Raw genomic sequence first — 9,545 nt, 5'->3', positions numbered from 1 at the left:
TTGTGCGGATGCTGTTGCAAAGGAAGGATGTCTTCTACTTTCATTTGAATAGAATCCATAATCGAGTTATTTTTTCAACGTATCTTTCAGTTAGACAATTAAATTATTATCTTGTATTTTAAAAGTTCAAAAGAGTTCTTTATGGACTAAACTCTATCTATCGTATCTCAATAGAAATTATCAGGCATCGGTGCATTATGGCATATACAAGCTATTTTAAGGATTTTTTTCACTGATATTGCAAAGACAGCATCTACTCAAGCGAATAGTGTATTTGTAGATAAGTTAATTCTTACTTATATCCTGTATATAATTATGTGATTGATAGTAAGATGATTATCTACGATTTAATTATAGAACTCATGATAATTATTTTTAATTAGACTTATATGAGGAGATTACACAGATCTATTAGAATTCAATTATATTTCAGTTGATGGTTAATATATATGTGAATTAGAATGATTTATTTATTTTTATTGAGGTATTGATGTTTTCCTTGTTTGGATTATGGGAATATCAAAAGGATTGGTTATTGAATCTCTCAACTTTCATGTATATTAGAGAATGCCGGTGTATGATTTTAGTTGAATTGATTGGTTGATCTAATATAATTACATATATTAGGCATGATGTGTTCTTTGAACTGGTGTTGACGTTATACATTAAGATTAGGATAGACCTCTACATATAAAGTATATATGCAATAGATTATCTTAATTTAATCTATTGTAGGTGAATTAGGGGAGAATATGGTGCAATCAAAGTATGACGAGTATCATTCTTTTAAACAATTGGCACTTTAAGTTTTAGTCCAAAAATGCATATAGGCCCTACTTCAAGTTTTCGTTGAATTGAATCAGGGTACTCAGGGAAGTAATGAATGCAATAGGTTCTCTCTTCCTTATGACTAGGGAAGATTTAGATGGGACCGAGTGGTCCAACAGTATCACCCCTTCTTTCCCAAAAGGGAGGTTGGAGGTTTGAACCTCGGTGAAGGGAGGGTATGTGCGTTAATTGCTTTAACTTTCAAAAAAAAAAAATAAAAAGATCTAGATGGGACAAGCCCATTTGTTGGGTAGCATTCTGTTGTTGGGTATATATATATATATATATTTTACTTATGTCAGTAGGTGCAAAAACCGCTTTAAAATTCAAGTGATCTATTAATTAGAGTAATGAATGAATTAGATTTAGACTAAGGATGAAGGTGGTGTTGGAAGTAAATGGATTTTGAGGTTTTGTATGTGATAAATTAATATAGCCACGAATACATACATACATACATATGTACATACAACTTTTTTTTTAAGCCCATAGTTTATGATACATTTGGAGTCATTAGAATTAGATATTTAAGGTTGACTTTGTATTGATGATAGATTATGAATTTAATGATATTGAGGTTGGAATTTAGAGTATAAGTTACAACTTATTGTAATTAGGACTATGAGTTGGTATGTCAATATTAATTAATTAATTAAGGTGTTGGATGAACTCGTGATTTTGAGTAAGAATAAATTAAATGTATTTAGTGTTTAATTGAAGTAATTAAACTAGTTGGAGCAGTAATTTGGGAGTTACCCAATGATGAGTTTGTTGAGCGCAGTCAGGACTGTTTACGGGAGTGAATTACTCTTTTGTTATGGCCATTGGGTTAAAGATGTCCTTAGTACGTAGACGTGGTCAGGGGCCATATGGGCAAGTAGACGTACAACCCAGCTACATGTGTGTAGTTGGTAGTCTAGGATTATGCAATTCAACCATTTAATTTTAGTGGAGTCAGGGACTCGTGTGAGGTAATGGCAATATAATGCCAACTGGTTGAGGGGAGCCAAGAGCTCATGTGAGGTAAGTGAAATTTTTAGTAATTTAAATTCTAGATGGGTTACAAGTTCACAGTTTGAGTTAATGTTATAGAATGACATTATAGTTGCCACAATTGTAGTTGAGTCAATTTAATTAATAATTAGGTTGATGATTTGTAAATATTTCGTGATCTTATAAATGTATATATGTACAGATTATAAGTAAGGATTAATTTGTTGAACGATAATAGTATTTAGCAATTTTTTGTTGAGCTTGTGAGCTCACCCCTCTATCACTTTCAAGTGCACATGGATTTATCTTGCAAATGAGGCTTAATGGGAGATAGAAATTTTCGGATTTTCCATATTTTGGTTTTATTATTATTTCTTAGCAAACACTTTGTAATAAGATTCATTTAGTTGGTGAAATTTTAATTAGTTGGGGATGTAATAGATTTCTTTTGGATTGGTGGATTTTTAAATAAAATGTATTCTTACAGATTTAATCATAAATTACGATGGATGAATAATGTGAGTCACATACCAAATTTTAATATAAGATAAGTGTTCTTGTATTAGAATTTTTGGGATGTGACAAAAGCAAAGAAAAAATATGTTTGCAACTACTACCGTTATAGGTTATGAAAACATATATATACACACACACACACGTTTACCATTTAAATTGGCTATTGGGGTATTTTTACTCTTTTGCATAGGTAGAGGATATAGAGAGAGAGCGCTTATACAGAGAGAACACAGGCATACAGGATAATCCCAATTCAACCAGTAGAGAGAGTAGCTGATTTTTGTATATATTATTATTATTATTATTATTATTATTATTTTGTTTGAGTAAGGTTTAGGGTTAATTACCTTTTTTTTTAGTAGGTTACAGGATTATTAATAGTTGCTTTTATTATATATATATACACACACGCGCGAATTAGCACCCAAATCTCTCCCTCGCCACGTATAGTTTGTTTGCTTTCCAAATTGTCGTGTATATTACGGGAGATTTTTGAAAACGGGAGATTTTTGAACGCTTAAGGTATATAATTACTCAATATATATACATTTTTTTACTTTGTCAATATATATAATTGCTCAATATATATACATTTTTTTACGGGAGATTTTTGAACGCTTAAGGTATATAATTACTCAAATTAATACATTTTTTAATATTTAATTTCTAAACTTATTTTTAAAAGAAATTACAGAATAATAAAAATCAAAATAACTTTTTTAAGTTTACGCATAATGATTTATATCCATCAATTCATGAGATTGTCATCTTACTGCCATATCTTCTACTTCCTCCAAATATTTAATTGCTCTCTTTAATTAAATCTGTGTAATTATAAATAGTGCACTACAAATTAAGAATGTCTAAACTTTATCAATCCGAGTATAATAGGATTAATTTTAATTGATAACTTTTAAGAGTATAATAGGATTGATTTTAGTTGATAACTTTTAACTGTTACTTTGTTTGCTCCTCATTGGACTTACATATGTTTGGAATATGATTTTTAAGAAGTGACTGTATAAGTTTGAAAAAACTCCTCAATTACACTTTTTTTCCTTTTTTTATATAAAGAATAATCATATGGCACAATCATATACAATAATATTTTTCTACTTAAAAAGCACTTTTCTCTCTTTTTTTTTTTTTTTTTTTCTTTTATACTTTTTTTTGCCCAAAAATACCTTAAAACAATGCCTTAGGCTCTTTTGTACAATTGTGTTGAGGGAAAAAACGAGAAAATAAAGACGAAGAAAATTGGAGACTTCATTAGACTACTTGCATCACTAAATTGGGCCCAAAATCTCTAAAACTTACACCATTTGACTTGCTCTTAGGTTATGGGTTGCTTTCATTCCAACCAAATGGGAAACCATAAGCAAAATTCGATGATGACATACAGTCAATTCATCTAGTTAATCCAATAAATATATGATCCATTTTGTCTTTTATTTGTTTAAAAAATCAATTTCACAATAATATATCTGTAGTTTTCAACCATAACTAAAAACTAAGGTATGAAAAACATCATAGTTTTTCTTAAATATGGTGGAAAAATACTAACGGTCTTTAAATGAAGCTTGGATATAAAATTGGGCGGTCTTTTTCATTTTAAGAAGCATTGTTGAATGTTCTGAAAGCTATATTGGTGGACACCATTTTTTCTTTTTCTTTTTCTTTTTATTTTTCCATTTGCATGGTAAAGTATATATTAAGCACAAAAATCACCTTTTTTCAAACACTCCTTTTTCCAAAAGCATATTGGTTCTATTTATCACCCCATTTTGGTCTTTTTACTTTTCGAGTTAAATAGGTAGGAGACTAATATCTCTTCAAGTACCATCTGAAAATCCGATTTTACCATGATATCCAGAATATCCCAAAACCATAAAATTCACCTAAATATATATTCACAAGTCAACTATCAACCAACGTTCAATCATAAAACTGAACACAATAGCATGCAAAATCACAAATTTTTTCCTTCATCATGTATATAATATATATAGCTGAAAATTCTAGAAATTTGGCATTATTGGCTCCTCATTTGTCTTGCATGCTTGGAACACTGACTACTACAATTAAAGTGACAATGTCACATCATATAATTAATCAACCATCATAAGATGAACAAATTGTCGTAAATAATGATTACTATGTACATTAAATGAATCCATTAAACTTAACAAATACAGTACAATACAAGAAAATCAAACACATGATTAGCATCAACAATTCGGAGCCAATACTGAGAAGCCTCAAATTTTGGTCTTTGCATCTAATTTTGTAGCGTAATGATTCGAAAATTTTTGTGAGGGGGGCGGCCTTTTAATTTATGGGGACAAATTTATATGGTGTATCCATTTTTATATTTTTAATGGAGTTTTATTCATAAATTCTAAAAAATTTAAAGTATAAAATGTAACAACAATAATAAACAAAAAAAATTAGTGGAGGCAAATCTGTATAAATATATATATATATATATATATATATATATTAAAATTTTCGAAAGGCAAAGCAAATTTATTGATGAAAAGAATGTACAAGGCAAAACGGCCCAATAGCAAATTAGGCCCAGACAAATACAAGCCTGTTACCAAACTAGTACATCCCAAGCCACTAGTGGCCAACCCAATAACAACAAGCCCACTCAATACATAAACAATCACTCTCTCAAATTCAAAATAGTGGAAAGTTGCTCTGAATCATGCGAAAAAAAAAAATTAACAAACTAAAAAATAATTATTTCCACCATGTCAAATTGAATATTTTGGTAACAAATCCATTATTATTTTTTCCCATCCAAGAGCATAGTTGGCTTCAAATCAAGTATTGCTTGATCCTCACATAGTGTACCAATCTGGTCCTCTGGCAATGTCACCATCACAGTCCTTGCAAGCTCCTCTTCAGGCAAAGGCAACACCACAATCAACCCTTCACCATCACACATGAACAGGCTTCTCATGTGCCTCAAACTTTGCCTCAATACAACAAAGATTGGTAAGCGTTCCCTTCTTCTAGCTCGGATGGTATGATCATATGTTCCGTACTAACGCATGTCAATTCAGGACCATACATCCTAAAGGGCGGTAGATATTAACCCGTCTCCTCCTTTCGCGATTCGAGTCAATTTATAAGAGCATCTCCAATGCAAAAATGCCAAATTCCGATGCCAAATCTATATTTTGACAGTGCTACAGTTTTAAAATGCTATACGGAACACATCCTTCAGCTTCTAAACACAGTGGGTTTTCTGGCACTGTGCCATGATATGTTTGACCGAATTTAGAAGAAAATTACTATGGAAATGGATCATGTAAACATTTAATAAATATATATTGTTACATTGTAATTTACATTTCTTTGAAAATCATCAGTCTCTTTTATGGCGCTGGTGCAGATTGTTAAAAGAAAAACCTTTCCAAAGATACGAGTGTGTGTGCAAAACCTTTCCAAAAATATCATATTGATATTATTAAGCCCATAAATTTTCCAAAAAAAAAATAGTTATCCTGAAATTTTTTTCAATATTTAATCAGGATCAAAGCTAATGGCATCAAAAATCTAAACACTTGTTTCAATATTCAACTAAATTGAAACAACAAATGAAGAGCAGTATTAATAGTTGGAGCAGAAATTCCTTTCCATTCAGCAACAAAAATCAACAGTATTAATAGTTGTATATAAAGCAAAATCAAAATTTCCCTCACTCCATCAATTTTTCCAAATATGTAAGCAGAGTAACTGAAAGAGTACCTGGGGTCATTACAAGTTTGGTGTGACACATATACACAGGACGCCCCTTCTTCTCTTTATGTTGCACACCAAAATCAGATTAAGCTCCACATCTCTCTCTACACATATAGGGGAAGAGAAAATACAGGACGTCACTGGTCGCTGGTCTCTTCCTTGTGTGTTTGTGACGCCGTTCTCTTCTCTCTCTATGTTGCAAGCCGGTTTCTTCCCTGTGCTGTCGTTCTCTTCTCTCTCTCTCTCTCTGTTGCCCTAGACAAATAAAAGAGCCAAATAGGAGACGGTCCGCTTCTTTTCAGTGGCCCCAGCCCATATAGCAATTGCTATATATTTTGCTACAATTGGCATAATAAATAGCAAAGTTAAAATGTAGCAGCCCAAATAGCATTGCATTGGAGAGCCCATTTTGAAGCCCACCTGCTATATTTTGAATTAGTAGTCCCTTTGGAGATGCTCTAACAAATCGAAACTCCTCTTCCTCGAGACCTGCAATATGACGATGCACTATCTCCGTCACCTGTCCTAACACAACACATTCCAATGTTTTAGCATCCAATGTTAATAGTGAAAAATGTACGGCATTTTTTAAAAACCCTAATGGGATTGGCACGTGCTGCACGTGGTCCTCGCGAGCTATGAAGGTCCAAAAAAAAAAAAAAATGGAAGTAAACTCCTTAGTATTTGAGTTGTCATATATCACTGGTTGCCTTTGACGGCCAGCCACTGTCCGAAGTGGAGAGAAAGAATTAGGGCGATCTTGGTGATGGGCTTCTTATGAATTTTTAATTTTAGTAAAAGTAAATATATTATAAAATTTATTTCATGTGTATAAAAGAAAATGTATTTTTGTATAAAGTATTATGTTTCCATACTTGTATACAACTGTGGGGGCAAAATCACTCCTTCCAATTACAACCAAACACGTCACCTCGCACATTTTTTACAATATTCCCATTGGGTCGCCCACTCATGTATCTGAGAATAAATACTAAAAACAACTCATAAAAACCAATAATGTCCAACCCAAAACACTTCAAAAAGCTCATGTTATTGATTGCAAAATGACCAAAAAGAGTGTGAAAGCGCCATAGAAAGTTAGAAACAACCAGATAGCCTAGCCAAGGCTTATGTTACCCTATATTCCCAAAGAGTAGACCTAGAGTAATACAATAAACTCAAGAAAATGTAGCCTTGAATTTTAGTTTATATAATACAACCAGCATTAGTTCCCTATTGTTGTAAGAAATTAAAAATACTCTTGGACTTAAATAAATAAATACCAATAAAAGAGCTTGACATCAAATGCTCATTATGTTCTCTTTTTTCTTTTTTTATTTTGAAATTTCAGTGGACAAAAAACTTAATTCACTACTAAAAATGCAAGACTCCAACCTCTACATTTTCCTGTACTAGGCATGTGTCCTAATTAGTTTAATAAGACAGTTACAAGGTGATAACATATTTCTTTCTAACATCTTGATCCAATTGACAGGGAAATAAAAGGCCCCAACTCAAGAAACTAAAATCATTTTTATATCAGACATCAGATCTTTAACACGGTAAAATATAGTAAAATGAAGAAATAACAGCTTTTATTGAATAAAAAAAAATGATATTGAAAAAATAATTTATTTACATTAAATAAAAATAGAATAAAAAAACAGGCTTCTTCTTGATGGCGAACACTGGTGAATTCCATCAAGCACCAACATCAAGATATTGTGCTGCGTGAACCAACACTGTCCACTTTAGCCAACTGAGAGAGAATATCATGCTCAATAACCGCCTTGTCCGAAAACCAAACTGGTCTGCTTTGATCATGTTAAAGTACAGGAGAATCCTCATACGAACTTTGAAATCCACTGTAATTTCCAAATGAAGTACTTTTCTAGTGAGTTACAAGATTGAAAATCAAGCTGTCCATTAACTCCTTTAGGACAGAAAAATCCTTCTTTGACAAATTGAGTTCTTCAATGATTTCACCAACTATATAAAATGCAGTATCCACATCAAGAATAAACAAGAACTCACCTGACCACACAAGTTAGTGACGCGCAAGGTAAACGAAACCGAGTTGTCGCCAGCTTTCTTGCCTCTTAATCTGAAGTCACCTATCTCATTGGACCTTTGAAACTCTAGAGTCACCCCATTGATGGTTTCTGTGCCACTAGTAAATGAAAGATTACTACTTTTGATGTCTATGTCCATCGAGAGAAAGTCAGAATTAGGTATGTTTACATATTTGGGTTACTGTAATTGATGACAATTGAGCTCTTTCGGATTTTCAGACGATAGGAATGGATCCTTCAAGAGCTCTGCTGCAGGCACCCTCGGAGATTCTAGAACCAGACATTTCTCTATGAACTACTTGACAAAAGGGTCATTCATACACTGCCAAGAGAAGCAGGCTTTATACCAGATGTGACCTTCTTATATATTTGTGCATTATTATTGCATTCACTGTAGGATATTCACAAGTAACCATCTCTAAGATGCATATACCAAATGAATATATGTCCACCAGTTCATTATATTCTTCTTTATATAGCTCTGGAGCCATGAATGCAGGAGTACCAACAACACTTCGTGGTTGCAGTGTAATATATGCCAACACAAAGTCTCCAATTTTAACCTCTCTGCCATTTCCATTCACAAAAACATTGTCACTCTTCAAATCTTTATGAATGATGGGTGGATTGTGACTGTGTAGATAATATAAACCTCGGAGTATCTCCCGAGCCCAGTTCTTGATGTGCTTCAAATCGACACACTTTATGCTTCATTTGCTATTGCGTCAAGCTCCCAGAAGTGAACAATTCGGTGATGATGTTGAAAGTTTTCCTCTCATCATCTACCCAAAAGCTATCGCACTTGATGATGTTTTCATGGTTCAATGAATTCATCAATTGAACCTCAGAATGTAATATTTCTGTATCCTTCGATGCCTTCCAATCATCTGCAAGGTTCACTTGGCTCCAAGCAACTTCAATTCCATTAAAACCATCAAATCCTTTATACATAGTCTTGAATGCCCCAATCCCTAATACCTCATTCAAATTGACTGTTTGGGGATTTTTCCACAACGCCATCCAATCTATCATCATACAATTGACTGTTTGGGGATTTCTCTACAACACCATCTGATTTTGAATTTTTCTGCAAAAACCTATTCACATAACCTGCAATGGAATTCATTGCCAACAATAACAATTTCGATCCCAACACAAAAAAAAACTCGTGAAGATAAGATTTTGAAACCCAAAAAACAAAATCCTAACTCAGAACCAAAAGTGGTTCAGAAGGAACCAATTACAATTCAATAGCGGCCGATTTAATCAGGAACCGACAGTCCAAACAATTTATGACTTGTTTGGTTCTTGGAGAACAAGTATTTTGCCACCTCACTAAATATATGTCTAATGAATCTCATGCAATGAGATCATCCAAAATAG

General features: G+C 32.7%; 1 pseudogene; it reads right to left on the bottom strand.

Moving 5' to 3' along the window:
* Window positions 1-5,128: 5,128 nt before the first annotated feature.
* Window positions 5,129-9,182, bottom strand: LOC132296320 (serine/threonine-protein kinase WNK8-like; annotated as a pseudogene).
* Window positions 9,183-9,545: the final 363 nt, after the last annotated feature.

The sequence above is a fragment of the Cornus florida genome, unplaced genomic scaffold (assembly GCF_030987335.1).
Source record: "Cornus florida cultivar Cherokee Brave unplaced genomic scaffold, ASM3098733v1 CherokeeBrave_3.0.0_Hap2_Chr02, whole genome shotgun sequence".
NCBI classification, from domain to species: domain Eukaryota; kingdom Viridiplantae; phylum Streptophyta; class Magnoliopsida; order Cornales; family Cornaceae; genus Cornus; species Cornus florida.
Note: the sequence above shows the minus strand (reverse complement) of the source record. Positions and strands in the feature narration are given on the sequence as shown.